The sequence below is a fragment of the Bombina bombina genome, chromosome 7, assembly GCF_027579735.1.
Source record: "Bombina bombina isolate aBomBom1 chromosome 7, aBomBom1.pri, whole genome shotgun sequence".
Taxonomy (NCBI): Eukaryota; Metazoa; Chordata; class Amphibia; order Anura; family Bombinatoridae; genus Bombina; species Bombina bombina.
Window position 1 is genome coordinate 54,256,335 of NC_069505.1, and position 15,544 is coordinate 54,271,878.

Below are 15,544 nucleotides of genomic sequence, written 5' to 3' on the forward strand. Positions count from 1 at the left end.
AAATTTGACAACATAAGTAAATAAGAAAGTTGTTTAAAATCCTATGCTCTATCTGAAATGTGAAAAATCTGCGTCGCCTTCCCCCTCATCACACACCATTACAGAAAGCAGTATGTAATAAAGTGTTTGCAGCTGCAATGCCACAAAGACTGAAATACAGCCAAAGCACAGATTATATCTGTAGTGCCAGCCTCTTCTTCACAAGTGCACACTAAAATGTTCAGGGAAGCACAACTTAAAATACAAAAAAACGGATTTCATGATTCAGACAGAGCCTGCAATTTTAAAGGGACAGTATACACTAGGGATAGACCAATGTATCGAAGTGGACGATTTTTAGGACCGATATTTGGAATTTCTGAAATATTGGTATCGGCCAGAAACTTACCGATATTACCGATATGGAGCAAATCAAAATAAATGTAGCTCTGTGTACTTCAGGGAAACTATGTAGTTTTAAGTGACACAAATCATCTATAGCACATACTGTATAAGCTGGACATAGCATCGAATAATAAATAGCACTGATAACAGAGTCCAAGCCCAGGTGTTCCTGGGAGCTCAGTTACCAACTACCATACCACCAATGACAGCCTCTAGATAGACTTGCATAAACAAACATATATGATTTGTGAAATGGAAAATGTGATCTTTAACCCCTTAATGACCGGACCATTTTTCAATTTTCTTACCCTTAAGGACAATGGTTATTTTTACATTTCTGCAGTGTTAGTGTTTAGCTGTAATTTTCCTCTCATTTACTGTACCCACACATATTATATACCGGTTTTCTCACCATTAAATGGACTTTCTAAAGATACCATTATTTTCATCATATCTTATAATTTACTATAAAAAAAAAATTATAAAATATGAGGAAAAAATGGAAAAAAACACACTTTTTCTAACTTTGACCTCCAAAATCTGTTACACATCTACGGCCACCAAAAAACAATCATGCTAAATAGTTTCTAAATTTTGTCCTGAGTTTAGAAATACCCAATGTTTACATGTTCTTTGTTTTTTTGCAAGTTATAGGGCAATAGGTACAAGTAGCACTTTGCTATTTCCAAACCACTTTTTTTCAAAATTAGCGCTAGTTACATTGGAACCCTGATATCTGTCAGGAATACCTGAATATCCCTTGATATGTATATGTTTTTTTTAGTAGACAACCCAAAGTATTGATCTAGGTCCATTTTGGTATATTTCATGCCACCATTTCACTGCGAAATGCGAGCAAATAAAATACATTGTTCACTTTTTCACAAATTTTGTCACAAACTTTAGGTTTCTCACTGAAATTATTTACAAACAGTTTGTGCAATTATGGCACAAATGGTTGTAAATGCTTCTCTGGGATTCCCTTTGTTCAGAAATAGCAGACATATATGGCTTTGGCATTGCTTTTTGGTAATTAGAAGGCCGCTAAATGCCGCTGCGCACCACACATGTATTATGCCCAGCAGTGAAGGGGATAATTAGGGAGCTTGTAGGGACCTTGAAGGGTTAATTTTAGCTGTAGTGTAGTAGACAACCCAAAGTATTGATATAGGCCCATTTTGGTATATTTCATGCCACCATTTCACCGCGAAATGCGAGCAAATAAAAAAAAAAAAAAGTTAAATTTTTCACAATTTTAGGTTTCTCACTGAAATAATTTAAAAACAGCTTGTGCAATTATGGCACAAATGGTTGTAAATGCTTCTCTGGGATCTCCTTTGTTCAGAAATAGCAGACTTATATGGCTTTGGCGTTGCTTTTTGGCAATTAGGAGGCCGCTAAATGCTGCTGCGCAGCACACTTGTATTATGCCCAGCAGTGAAGGGGTTAATTAGGTAGCTTGTAGAGGGCTTGCAGGGTTAATTTTAGCTTTACTGTAGAGATTAGCCTCCCACCCCCTGATCCCTCCCAAACAGCTCTCTTCCATCCCCCACCCCACAATTGTCCCCGCCATGTTAAGTCTGCCGGTACTAAAATAAAAGGAGTTTTTTATTTTTTTTTAAAAATGATTCAGCTTTGATGGACCCCTGCTTTAGCCCCCAACCTCCCTGATCCCCCCCAAACAGCTCTCTAACCCTCCCCACCTACCTATTTGCCACCATCTTGGGTACTGGCAGCTGTCTGCCAGTACCCAGTTTTCCACAAAAAATAAAGTTTTTTCTGTGTTTTTTTTTTTTTTTTTTATTACAGTTTTTTCTGTAGTGTAGCTGCCCTCCCCAATACCCCCACCCCCCTAACCCTACCAGATCCTATTATTTTTTATTTTTTTTTAAAGTTTTCTGCCCCCCCTCCCTCTTAACAGTAATCATTGGTGGCAGTGGTTGCTGCACGCGCACCCCCGCAGGCCCCCCCTCTGTACGCTCCCAGCATCCGGCGTGCACAATGCACTTGCAGGAACCAGATGCCGAGTAGCGATGGGCCGCCCACCCTCCTCCCTTGTAAGCTCCCACCCACCAACGAACAGCACCATCGCTACCGGTGCAGAGAGGGCCACAGAGTGGCTCTCTCTGCATCGGATGCTTTTTGAAGGGTATTGCAGATTGCCTCAATATCAAGGCATCACTGCAATACCCTGAGAGCTGCTGGAAGGGATTGCGATCGCTTCCAGCACTATCTTAGACAACTCACGTACCAGGTACGTCCATTGTCACTAACTGACAGTTTTTGCAGGACGTACCTGGTACGTCAGTTGTCATTAAGGGGTTAAGTGGTACTTAAAGGGACCCTAAACCCAAATTTTTTTCTTTCGTGATTAAGATAGAAAGTTGCTTAAAATTGCATGCTCTAATTTATTCCTATTATCAATTTTTCCTTCGTTCTCTTGCTATCTTTAACTGAAAAAGAAAGTTCAGATCACTGGACAGCACTTGTTTATTGGTGGATTAAATTATCCACCAATCAGCAAGAACAAGCCAGGTTGTTCATCAAAAATGCGCAGGCATCTAAACTTATATTCTTGCTTTTCAAATAAAAATACCAAGAGAATGAAGAACATTTGATAATAGGAGTAAATTAGAAAGTTGCTTAAAATTGCATGCTCTACCTGAATCACAAAATAAAAAATTTGGGTTCAGTGTCCCTTTAAAGTGAAGGTCAAGTCCGGCTCACTCGTTTACACTTTTATCAAGTACATGTAAAATTAGCATGATGTTCATTCATCAAAAACGTTAAAAATATTTGTGTCATTTTAATTTTTAATTTAAAATTACCCTCTGTTTTACCGCAATTGTCCGCCCGATATCTTCCCACATTTGATTGACAGTTTTTCTAAATATTATAGCCAATTCCTTTTCTTCCCCCGGGGCGTCTTGCCCCTTTTTACCCACGTCATCTTTAACTATTGCGCATGCGTGTAATTGCGGCTCTCGTCACCGACTTCATGCTCGTGCATGATATGCGCATGCGTATTCCGCTGTATGATTGCATAATAAAATAACATTGCCTGTTGTACTCATCGAAACGGGGTAAATATCATGTCACCAGATGCAGCAAAATACGTATATGTTTTTACATTGATTATTAGCTTATGTGTATTAATAACGAATTATTGTTTACTTTCGTGTGAATGCAATGTAACACTGCTACGTCCTTCAAATTGCTACGCATGCGCGAATGCGGCTAAACTAAGCATGCGCATTTTGAAAATGGTGTTGTGCACGAGCTTGGAAGTGATGCAGCGGGCTTGTTGAAACGCTCGCTACGTCACTAGTGCCAAAGAAGGAAGTGGAGCGGGGGAGGAGTAAACATAAGAAACGGCGGTATTATATATATCAAATTTTATTATAAATAATGGACTTTTTAAAAAAATAATGTTAGCAACTATAATACATAGATTATAAGGTTAACATAGTTGCTGTGCATTTAGTTAAAATTGACCTTCACTTTAAAGCTACATAGTTTCCATGAAGTACATGTACAGAGCTAAATTACTTTTGATTTGCTCATAGGGGTCAGCAATACATAAAACCAATCTGCTTGCTAATTGCTGTCATAAATAGAACATTATTTGTTGCATTATGATAAATGTTACACATTTGCAAAACATTTCACTAAAGCTGCAATATTTGACAATTTTTTTTAATTTAAATATTTTATTTTGCCCTTTCATTGGCATATGAAAAAAACATTAAAAAAAATGATAGTTCAGGCACGTCAATTAAATGTCCACAACAACAAACCTTGAGTAGGAAGCTATGCAGTATAGGAGACTAGTATCAATATAAGCTAGCAGTGGATAACAATACTCTGCCCATTAGGTGGCGTTGCTACACATGTATAAAGCTGCCCATAAGTTAAATAATAAAGAAACTTATAGTCCACTCCTCAAAACTTTAAATGTACCGAATATCGGCCCCTGTTACTTGTCTGAAAGGCAGTCACAAATCGGTATCGGCCCTGAAAAAACTATATCGGCCTATCCCTAGTATACACCAATTTTCATGTAACTGCCTGTAATAGACACTACTATAAAGAATAATATGCACAGATACTGATCCAAACATACAGTATAAAACCTTTTAAAAACGTACTTAGAAGCTCCAACTTTAGCAGTGTTGATTAGATTAGCAGGAACACCCAGGGAAAGTGGCTAAATTGCTGACACAATCCCCCTTTCCCTGTATATGAAAAGACAGATGATATAAACAGAAGCCAGCAGTAGACTGGAAAAGCGTGTCTATTTCTGACACTGTGGGGCTTGGTTAGGAGTCTGAAAATCTGCACAATGTTATTAAAAAAAAATAAACAAAACTAAACATTGTTACAAAAACACTCCCAGGAGGCCTATCATATACAAAACAGTTATGCAAAGAAAAATTTGGTGAATAATGGCCGTTTAAACAACTTTACAATTTACTTCTATTATCTAATTTGGTTTAATCTCTTGGTATCCTCTATTGAAAAGAATACGTAGGTAGGTTTAGGAGCTGGGAGCTAGCTGCTGATTGGTGGCTGCACAGATATTACTCTTATTATTGGCTTACCAAGGTGTTCAGCTAGCTCCCAGTAGTGTATTGCTGCTCCTTCAATAAAGGATACGAAAAGAATTAAGCAAAATTGATAACCGAATAAAAGAGACCGTCTACTCCAAAATGTTTATTGTTTAAAAAGATAGATAATCCCCTTATTACTAATTCCCCAGTTTATTACTCATTCCCAGAGTTTTTACCTCTGTATTTACCTTTTAAGTAAGCCACTGCAGAGTGCCCCTTATCTCAGTTCTTTTGACAGACTTGCATTTTAGCCAATCAGTGCTGACTCCTAAGTAACTCTACGGGGTGTGAGAACAATGTTATCGATATAGCACACATGAACTAATGCACCTTAGCAATGAAAAACTTCAAAATGCACTGAGATAAGAAACGGCCTTCACAGGCTTAGAAATTAGCAAATGAGCCCACCTAGGTTAAACTTTTAAACAAAGAATACCAAGAAAACAAAAGCAAATTTGATGATAAAAAGTAAATTGGAAATTTGTTTAAAATTGCATGCCCTATCTCTATCATGAAAGTTTAATTTTGACTAGACTATCCCTTTCCATTGGAGAGTTATTTAAAATGGAATACTTTGTCTGAATCATGAGAAAAATGTTGTGTTTCTCATGCCTTTAAATTAATAGAAAATTACGGAAACACAGCCAGTGATGTTGTCTTTGTTTTCTAAACATCAGTGTACAACATGACAATTTTTTACAGCGTATCTAAAGCTCAAACAGGTGAGCTGCAAGTTTATCAAACATAGCTAAGCTGTAGAATCTATAGATAGCACAGGTTCCTGTTCCGCTATATGTACATACATAACAAGAATGGGTACAGATTACATCCTTATTAATGCATCAACCAAAAACCAACTGTGTGTTATGCAAAGATGCCCTGTTAGACCCCCAAAAGCTGCACTGTAAGTGAATAATCTGCAGAACGGTCATTATAAAAAAAGGAGCACAAAAACACAGCTTTTTACATTTCACTTTTACTCTGAAAAAGTCAACTTTCACATCGCACAACCCCAAGGGCAGATATCAAAACGTAATGATCTACTTAAAGGGACAGTAAAGTCATAATTAGACATTCATGATTCAGAAAGAACATATCATTTTAAACAACTTTCCAATTTACTTATTTGATTTAATTTGCTTCCTTCCCTTGTTATCCTTTGTTGAAGGGTTTATCTAGGTAAGCTCAAGAGCAGCAATGCACCACTGTGCAAGCTGCTGATTGGTGGCTGCATATATATGCCTAATATCATTGGCTCACCCATGTGTTCAGTTAGAAACCAGTAGTGTATTGCTGCATAATACAAATTGCATGAAAAGTACAATATATATATTTTTATTTTTTTATTATTATGTCAATATGAATTTTTTTAAAAATAGTAGAGAATTAAAGTCAAATTTAAACTTGAATTGTTCAGAGAGGACGTGCAATTTAAAGGGATAATCTAGTTCAGGGCTCGACAAACCCAGGAGCCTGGGAGCCACTGGCTCCTAGAATTTTACCCCTGGCTCCTAACTTTTTGGGTTATTCTCCATATATCTATATACAAATCCAACTGTCTGGCTCTTAAAAATATGCCTGGCTCCTAAATATTCTTACTGGCTCCTAATTTTTGAACATATTCGTCAAGCACTGAATTCTAGTCAGAAATAAACTGTTACGATTCAGATAGAGCAAGCAATTTTAAGCACATTTCTAATTTACTCCTATTATCATTTTTTCTTTGTTCTCTTGGTATCTTTATTTTAAAAAGCTGGAAAGTAATTTTAGGAGCTGGCCCATTTTTGGCTCAGCACCAGGGTAGTGCTTGCTGATTAGATGGCTACATTTAGCAACCAATCAGCAAGTGCTTCCCAGGTTCTGACCCAAAAATAGGCCAGCTTCTAAGCTTAGATTCCTGCTTTTTTAAATAAAGCTACCAAGAGAATGAAGAAAAATTTATAATAGGATAGGAGTAAATTAGAAAGTTGCTTAAAATTGCTTCTCTATCTGAATCACAAAAGTTTATTTTTGACTAGACTATCCCTTTAAAGAAAAAACAAAAAGCCAGTTTCTAATTTACTTTTAGCAAATTTGCTTTGTTCTCTTTTTGTTGGAGAGCGTTTACAATAATGTTTCTAACAGTTTTATACATTGCTGCAAACACGGCTGCGATAAAGTGCTAATGATATGTATAAAATGCTGATCCTACTAAGGTTTACTATTCAACAAAGGATATCAAATTTGATAATATAAGTAAAGTCGGAAAGTTTTTTTTACCCAAATTGCATGCTCTGTCTGAATCATTAAAATGTAATTTAGTCTTTACTGTCCCTAGCTATTCGGATTTGTCAGGGCCTTACTTCTGTTATACACAAGTACCAGTGTCATATGGTGAGCCCCGAGGCAGAACAAGCTGTGATCTGAGATATCATCGCAGAAAATGCAGCAGGTCTGCAGAAAGAACAGGGCACATGCATACATTTTCATGGGGATTAATTTTGCAGCGCTGCGTCACATCAGGCTTTTCTCTTCAAACAGTTCTGTGCTCTGGCTGCAGTGCAGCCAGAGCTGTTTGAAGAATTCAGTCAAATACATTTCTGCAAAGTGGCATCGCATTGACTGATTATTGGCTCTCAGAGATTGTTTAACCCTTCCCCCTAGCCTTTCCCAGTCTGCAAAGTTGTGACTCCTGAGTGATGCACCTTTTTCATCACTACATTTGTACCTTAGAATTATGTGATTTTAGGCCAAGAGCAAAGGAAACAAAAATGTATTCAAGGGACATTCTAAAAACATAGCTTTTTTCTGCAGCTAATTTGCAATGCAATTTTAATTTGCTGCAATATTTTTTTTTTAAACGTTAAAAATGGCTTTATCCCCCAAATAATCACCACAGTGCAATTAAGCTGGTGCCTTAGTGTAAATAGCCCGATTTAAAATTAAAATTTAATTTCAAAGTGACCTGCAGAAAATATTTCACTAGACAAATCTCATTGCAGAAATTGAAAAAAAAAGTTCTGCCTCTGGGTTGGTGAGTCAGTGACAAGAGGCATATGTGTAGCTCCCAGTAGTACTTTACTTTTCAACAAAGGATAAGTAAATTTGATAACAAATTTTTCAAAATGATATGCTCTGTCTGAATCATGAAAGTTTAATTTTGATTCCTTTACCACATTCACTGCATTACTTTCTTGGAACAATATATTATTTTCACCTTGTCTACCAGTTAAATAGCACGTTTTCCTCAATAACTCAGGTACCATCATGTCTATATCAGACACCTCTATATTGCACTACCATTTTCACTCCAGACCCTTATTCTGGTGCAAACTCATCCATATTACACCATTTATGTACATTATAGACCCTCAATGCTGGGTCACGCAACTCTGTATTACATTATATCCACCAAAGCCTGTTGCAGGTTCCCCTAAATTAAAGGGACATAAAACCAAACCATTTTCTTTCATTATTCAGAGCACACAATTTTTAATAACTTTTCTGTTTACTTCTATTATCTTATTTGTTTTGTCTCTTGTTATCCTTTGTTGAAAACCATACATAGGTAGGCTCAGGAGCAGTAGTGCACTACTGGGAGCTAGCTGCTGATTGGTGGCTGCACAATGCACATATATGCTTATCATCATTGGCACATCTGATGTGCTCAGCTAGCTCCTAGTAATAGATTACTGCTCCAACAAAGGATACCAAGAGAATGAAGCAAATCTAATCATACAAATAAATTAGAAAGTTGTTTAATAATGGACCACTAAAGTCAAAATTAAACTTTCATGATTCAGATAGGGCATGCAATTTTAAACAACCTTCCATTTAACTTTTATCATCATTACTTTTTACCTAGGTAGGCTCATATGCTAATTTTGAAGCCGTTGTACTGCCTCTTACCTCAGTGCATTTTGACAGTTTTTCACAGCTAGACAGCATTAGTTCATGTGTGCCATTTAGCTAGCATTGTGCTCACTCCCATGCAGTTATTTATAAGTCAGTACTGATTAGCTAAAATACATGTCTGTCAAAAGCACTGAGATAAAGGGCAGTCTTCAGCGGCTTAGATACAAGGTAATAACAGAAGAGTATATTAATATAAAACAGTGTTGGTTATGCAAAACTGGGGAATGGGTAATAAAGGGATTATCTATCTTATTAAACAATAACAATTCGGTGTAGACTGTCCCTTTAAATTATATAACCTCATCTGAACCCCTCCAGTTCACTCACTATTACTTCAAGCGACACAAGCCCCCACATTTTTCTTTCATGACTCAGACCATATCATTTTAAAAAACTTTCAAAGCTACTTCTATTAGCAAATTTGCTTCATTCTCTTGGTATCCTTTGTGGAAGGAGCAGCAGTGAACTACTGGGAGCTAGTTGAACAAAGCAGATGAGCCAATGACATGAGGCATATATGTGCAGCCACCTATCAGCAACTAGCTACCAGCAGTGCACTGCTGCTCCTGAGCCTAGTTAGGAATGCTTTTCAACAAAGGATGCCAAAAGAACAAATCAAATTAGATACGAGTTAATTAGAAAGTTGCTTAAAATTGTCTGCTCTGTCGTTCGTTCAGACACCACATTCCTATTCTTGTCTCAAATTCCTTCATATTACACCAATTCTCAGTAATCATCTGACACCCCTTAGAAGCTAATTCTCGGGTCAAGCTGCACCACATATCCCACCTCTTCCAAACCCATAGAACAAAATTCTCATTGCCCCAGCCAGCTCCTTATTACCCAAGCTCCCTCACTCCTACCTCATGTTCATATTTCCTTCTCTATTCTACTAAGTCAAAATGAGAAACATTGCCGAACCAGACATTGTCTGCTACACAAGAATAACCCCTTTCATGTGCCCCAATAGTGCCAGCTCCCCACTTACCAGCTTCTTGCCTTCCCAGCTGTTGCTGTCAGAGCCCTCAAAACAGGAAGTACCTTTTCTATAGACACCTCACTTCCGGTTTAACGAACCAAATGACAAGCAAAAGGGGGTGTTATAGCACAACCTATAACATTATGTAATAAGTTCCTATTATAAATAATCGATCAAATAGAATTCATTGCAAGTATTTTCTTAGTCTTTTCTAAATATGTTGTATCATTTAAGTCAACAAATTCGCCTCTATCAAATATTACCCGTTTAAAGAATGTGGTATCGACCGCTATTTAGTTTATAGAGAGGGACAGTCAAATTAAGCTCCAAAGTGGGGGGTGTTAGGGATAATATGCAGTTTGCAGTCGTTCTGTACCTACATTTAAAAAAAAAGTTACCAATGATCGATTAAAAGTTTATTGTTTTTTTGCTCGAAGCCACTAACTAGCACCACAATTGCAGCACGCAATTATTTCCCTCATCCCAGTGTCAGCTAAAGCACGGAGACCGTGTCTTCACGTAATTGGCCAGTTAATTGCTCTTAACCAATAGGAAAATTCTTAAACTATTAGAAGGTGACGCGGACCAATGCGAAAATTCGTCTCGGCATGAGTTGCTAGGTAAAATAAAATTGGAACTTTTATAATTAGGGCTTATTTTAAACCCTTATATCAGTAGGGTTTGTGCGCATTATTATAAGGAATTTCAATATTCAACGACAAGGAAGTTGGTTTCTTATTCGTGAAATTCTGTTTCTTATTCATGGAAGTTGGTTTCTTATTCCATTTTTTTACCAGACTGCTTTAAATTGACTTTAAAATAAGAATCGATATAGGTTTTATTTAAATAATAATATAATTCATATAATGTAGTTACACAGATGTGGAATCCCTTTATACAACAATTGGATATACAAACTGGAAAAAGGGGCATACGTTGGCACCAATACAAATATTACTATTTTGAATAAGTAACTGATATTTTCAAAGGGTTAATAACCATTGGGCCACTGATTTCACTATGAATATATACAGGGTAGATCCCCCTCTATGACATGCAGTTGTTTTTAGCCTGGCCCAATGGTGTTTTAGGCACATAAATTGATGCCAACCCTGGCATAGGTGCTGTAATTCTCATTTTTGAATAAGTGATATTTTCAAATGGTTAATAATTATTATGCCACTGATTTCACTATGAATATATACAGGGTATATCCCCCTCCATGACATGCAATTGTTTTTAGCCTGGCCCAATGGTGTTTTAGGCACATAAATTGATGCCAACCCTGGCATAGGTGCTGTTATTCTCATTTTTTAATAAGTAACTGATATTTTCAAATGGTTAATGACCATTGGGCCACTGATTTTACTGTTGAAAATATCAGTTACTTATTCAAAAATGAGAATTAGAGCACCTATACCAGGGTTGGCATCAATTTCTGTGCCCAAAACACCATTGGGCCAGGCTAAAAACAATTACATGTCATAGAGGGGGATCTACCCTGTATATATTCATAGTGAAATCAGTGGCATAATGGTTATTAACCCTTTGAAAATATCACTTATTCAAAAATGAGAATTAGAGCACCTATGCCACGGTTGGCATACATTTCTGTGCCCAAAACACAATTGGGCCAGGCTAAAAACAATTGCATGTCATAGAGGGGGATCTACCCTGTATATATTCATAGTGAAATCAGTGGCATAATGGTTATTAACCCTTTGAAAATATCACTTATTCAAAAATGAGAATTAGAGCACCTATGCCACGGTTGGCATACATTTCTGTGCCCAAAACACAATTGGGCCAGGCTAAAAACAATTGCATGTCATGGAGGGGGATCTACCCTGTATATATTCATAGTGAAATCAGTGGCCCAATGGTCATTAACCATTTGAAAATATCAGTTACTTATTCAAAATAGTAATATTTGTATTGGTGCCAACATATGCCCTTTTTTCTAGTTTGTATATCCAATTGTTGTATAAATGGATTCCACCTCTGTGTAACTACATTATATGAATCATATTGTTATTTAAATAAAACCTATATTTTTATTTTAAAGTCAATTTAAAGCAGTCTGAAAAAAAATTTGAATAAGAAACCAACTTCCATGAATAAGAAACAGAATTTCACAAATAAGAAACCAACTTCCTTGTCGTATATTCATCATATTATATTTTAATATACTTTGTATTATATAAATCATAAGAAAAAACATTACTGAAAAATTGATACACTGAAAACCTAGATTAAAATAGCAAAATTATGACTGACAGAATAGGTCTGTCTTACGCGTTTCTGTTTTAGCCGCCTTAGTCAGAGATATAAAGCTGGTCCATTGCTAAACACTCATTAACGGGACAGTTATATCAACATTAAATTTTCATGATTCAGGTAGAACAGGCAATTTAAAAAAAACTTTCCAATTTACTTCTATTATCAATTTTGCCTAGTTCTCTTGGTATTCTTTGTTATAAAGTAATTCTAGGCAAGTTTAGGAGCGTGCACACATATTTAGCACCTTAAAGGGACATTAAACCCCAAAAATGTCTTTCATGGTTTAGGAAGAGCATGCAATTTTAAACAACTTTCTAATTTACTTCTATTATCTAACTTGCTTCATTCTCTTGATATTCTTTGCTGAAAAGCATATCTAGATAGGCTCGGTAGCCAGGGCTGGCTTAAGATATTGTGCGGCCTGGGTCCGAGAACGCAATGATGCCCCTCCCCAGTAGTAGCATTATTGATTAGCATATCAACCTACTAGCCTGGTCAGTGACCTTACTAAGCCTGCCTACCTGCAACCAATGCTTATGCACAATTGCGCAATAAGTGGGATGGAAGATAGGGAAGAGATGCTCTTGTCCCACCTTAAATGTCGCCATTGACCAGTTCTGTGTCTTTGTGCATGATGAGGTTATGCTGCTGGGAGCTTGTAACTTCCCCCACAGAGACAGTGGTCAGGAGTGGTCTGGGTCTGACAGTCACTGAAGTGCTGCCCATTATTAAGTGCTGCCTTGGTCCATTGGACCCACTTGGTCCCATGGTTGAGCCGGCCCTGTCGGTAGCTGCTGATTGGTCGCTGCATATAGATGCCTTGTGTGATTGGCTCACCAATGTGCATTTCAATTTATTCAACAAAGGATATCTAAAGAATGAAGCAAATTAGATAATATAAGTAAATTTGAATGTTGTTTAAAATTGTATTCTCTATCTGAATCATGAAAGAAATTGTTTGGGTTTAATGTCCCTTTAAGGACCGGGCATTTCAGACAAAAGCTTGCCCAAAAGACCAGAGAATTTTTAGCATTTTTGCTATCACTCTATTTCACTGGTTTTCAAACCTGTTCTCAGGCCTCCCCATAAAATAACCAGGTTTACTAATCAGCTGATTATTTCACCTGTACTCCAGTTCAGATAACCTCAAAACGTGGCCTGTTAGTGAGGCCTTAGGACAGGTTTGAAAACCAGTGCTCTAGTTAAACAGAAATAGAGCCTTGTTTTTTTTATTTACCTATCAATATATATATAGGCTTGTGTTTGTGAAGAGGAGTAAGTCAAATCAGCGCTAAGTATATACCCTGAGGTGATGTGATATTATATGTAGCTTAGAGATGCTACCTAAAACCTGAACATAGAAAATCTGGGGTCCCCACTCCAAAAAGCCTATTGTCAAAAACCAGACCAGAAAGTGTATAGGAAGAGTAGTAAAAGGTGCACAAATAAGTTATTTTAAAAATGTTTCCTTACGGCTAGATTTAGAGTTTTGTCGGTAACGACCCGCGTAGCTAACGCTGGCTTTTTTCTGGCCGCACCTTTAAATTAACTCTGGTATTGAGAGTCCATATAATGTCAGCGTTAGGCTCCAAAAAAGGAGCGTAGAGCATATTTAACGCAACTGCAACTCTCGATACCAGAGTTGCTTACGGACGCGGCCAGCCTCAACAACGTGCTCGTGCCCCATAGGAAACAATGGGGCTGTTTGAGCTAAAAAAAAAACCTAACACCTGCAAAAAAGCCGCGTTCAGCTCCTAACGCAGCCCCATTGTTTGCTATGGGGAAACACTTCCTACGTCTGCACCTAACACTCTAACATGTACCCCGAGTCTAAACACCCCTAACCTTACACTTATTAACCCCTAATCTGCCGCCCCCGCTATCGCTGACCCCTGCATATTATTATTAACCCCTAATCTGCCGCTCCGTAAACCGCCGCTACTTACATTATCCCTATGTACCCCTAATCTGCTGCCCTAACATCGCCGACCCCTATATTATATTTATTAACCCCTAATCTGCCCCCCACAACGTCGCCTCCACCTGCCTACACTTATTAACCCCCAATCTGCCGAGCGGACCGCACCGCTATTATAATAAAGTTATTAACCCCTAATCCGCCTCACTAACCCTATAATAAATAGTATTAACCCCTAATCTGCCCTCCCTAACATCTGCCGACTGGAGCTCACCGCTATTCTAATAAATGTATTAACCCCTAAAGCTAAGTCTAACCCTAACACTAACACCCCCCTAAGTTAAATATAATTTTAATCTAACGAAATTAATTAACTCTTATTAAATAAATTATTCCTATTTAAAGCTAAATACTTACCTGTAAAATAAACCCTAATATAGCTACAATATAAATTATATTTATATTATAGCTATTTTAGGATTAATATTTATTTTACAGGTAACTTTGTATTTATTTTAACCAGGTACAATAGCTATTAAATAGTTAAGAACTATTTAATAGCTAAAATAGTTAAAATAATTACAAATTTACCTGTAAAATAAATCATAACCTAAGTTACAATTAAACCTAACACTACACTATCAATAAATTAATTAAATACAATACCTACAAATAACTACAATGAAATAAACTAACTAAAGTACAAAAAATAAAAAAGAACTAAGTTACAAAAAATAAAAAAATATTTACAAACATAAGAAAAATATTACAACAATTTTAAACTAATTACACCTACTCTAAGCCCCCTAATAAAATAACAAAGCCCCCCAAAATAAAAAAATGCCCTACCCTATTCTAGATTACTAAAGTTCAAAGCTCTTTTACCTTACCAGCCCTGAACAGGGCCCTTTGCGGGGCATGCCCCAAGAAGTTCAGCTCTTTTGCCTGTAAAAAAAAACATACAATACCTCCCCCCCACATTACAACCCACCACCCACATACCCCTAATCTAACCCAAACCCCCCTTAAAAAAACCTAACACTAAGCCCCTGAAGATCTTCCTACCTTATCTTCACCATACCAGGTTCACCGATCGATCCAGAAGAGCTCCTCCGATGTCCTGATCCAAGCCCAAGCGGGGGGCTGAAGAGGTCCATGATCCGGCTGAAGTCATCATCCAAGCGGGAGCTGAAGAGGTCCATGATCCAGCTGAAGTCTTCATCCAAGCGGGAGCTGAAGAGGTCCATGATCCGGATGAAGTCTTCTATCAACGGCATCTTCAATCTTCTTTCTTCGGGGGCCATCATCTTCCATCCGACGCGGAACATCCTCTTCTCCCGACGCCTACTAGCCGAATGACGGTTCCTTTAAATGACGTCATCCAAGATGGCGTCCCTCGAATTCCGATTGGCTGATAGTATTCTATCAGCCAATCGGAATTAAGGTAGGAATATTCTGATTGGCTGATGGAATCAGCCA

The 15,544-nt window shown here is 37.4% G+C and overlaps 1 protein-coding gene across 2 annotated transcripts in view; it reads right to left on the reverse strand.

Annotated features, from left to right (window-relative positions):
• Window positions 1–10,016, reverse strand: part of SYVN1 (synoviolin 1) — a 198,828-nt gene extending 188,812 nt beyond the window's left edge. Inside the window, exon 1 of one of the 2 annotated variants that reach the window (XM_053720119.1) lies at window positions 9,877–10,016. The gene's annotated coding sequence lies outside the window, so the exon portion shown is untranslated. Of the gene's footprint in view, window positions 1–5,182; window positions 5,251–9,876 lie in introns of those variants that run through there. The other variant, XM_053720120.1, reaches the window with a different exon arrangement.
• Between the last annotated feature and the right edge of the window lie 5,528 nt (window positions 10,017–15,544).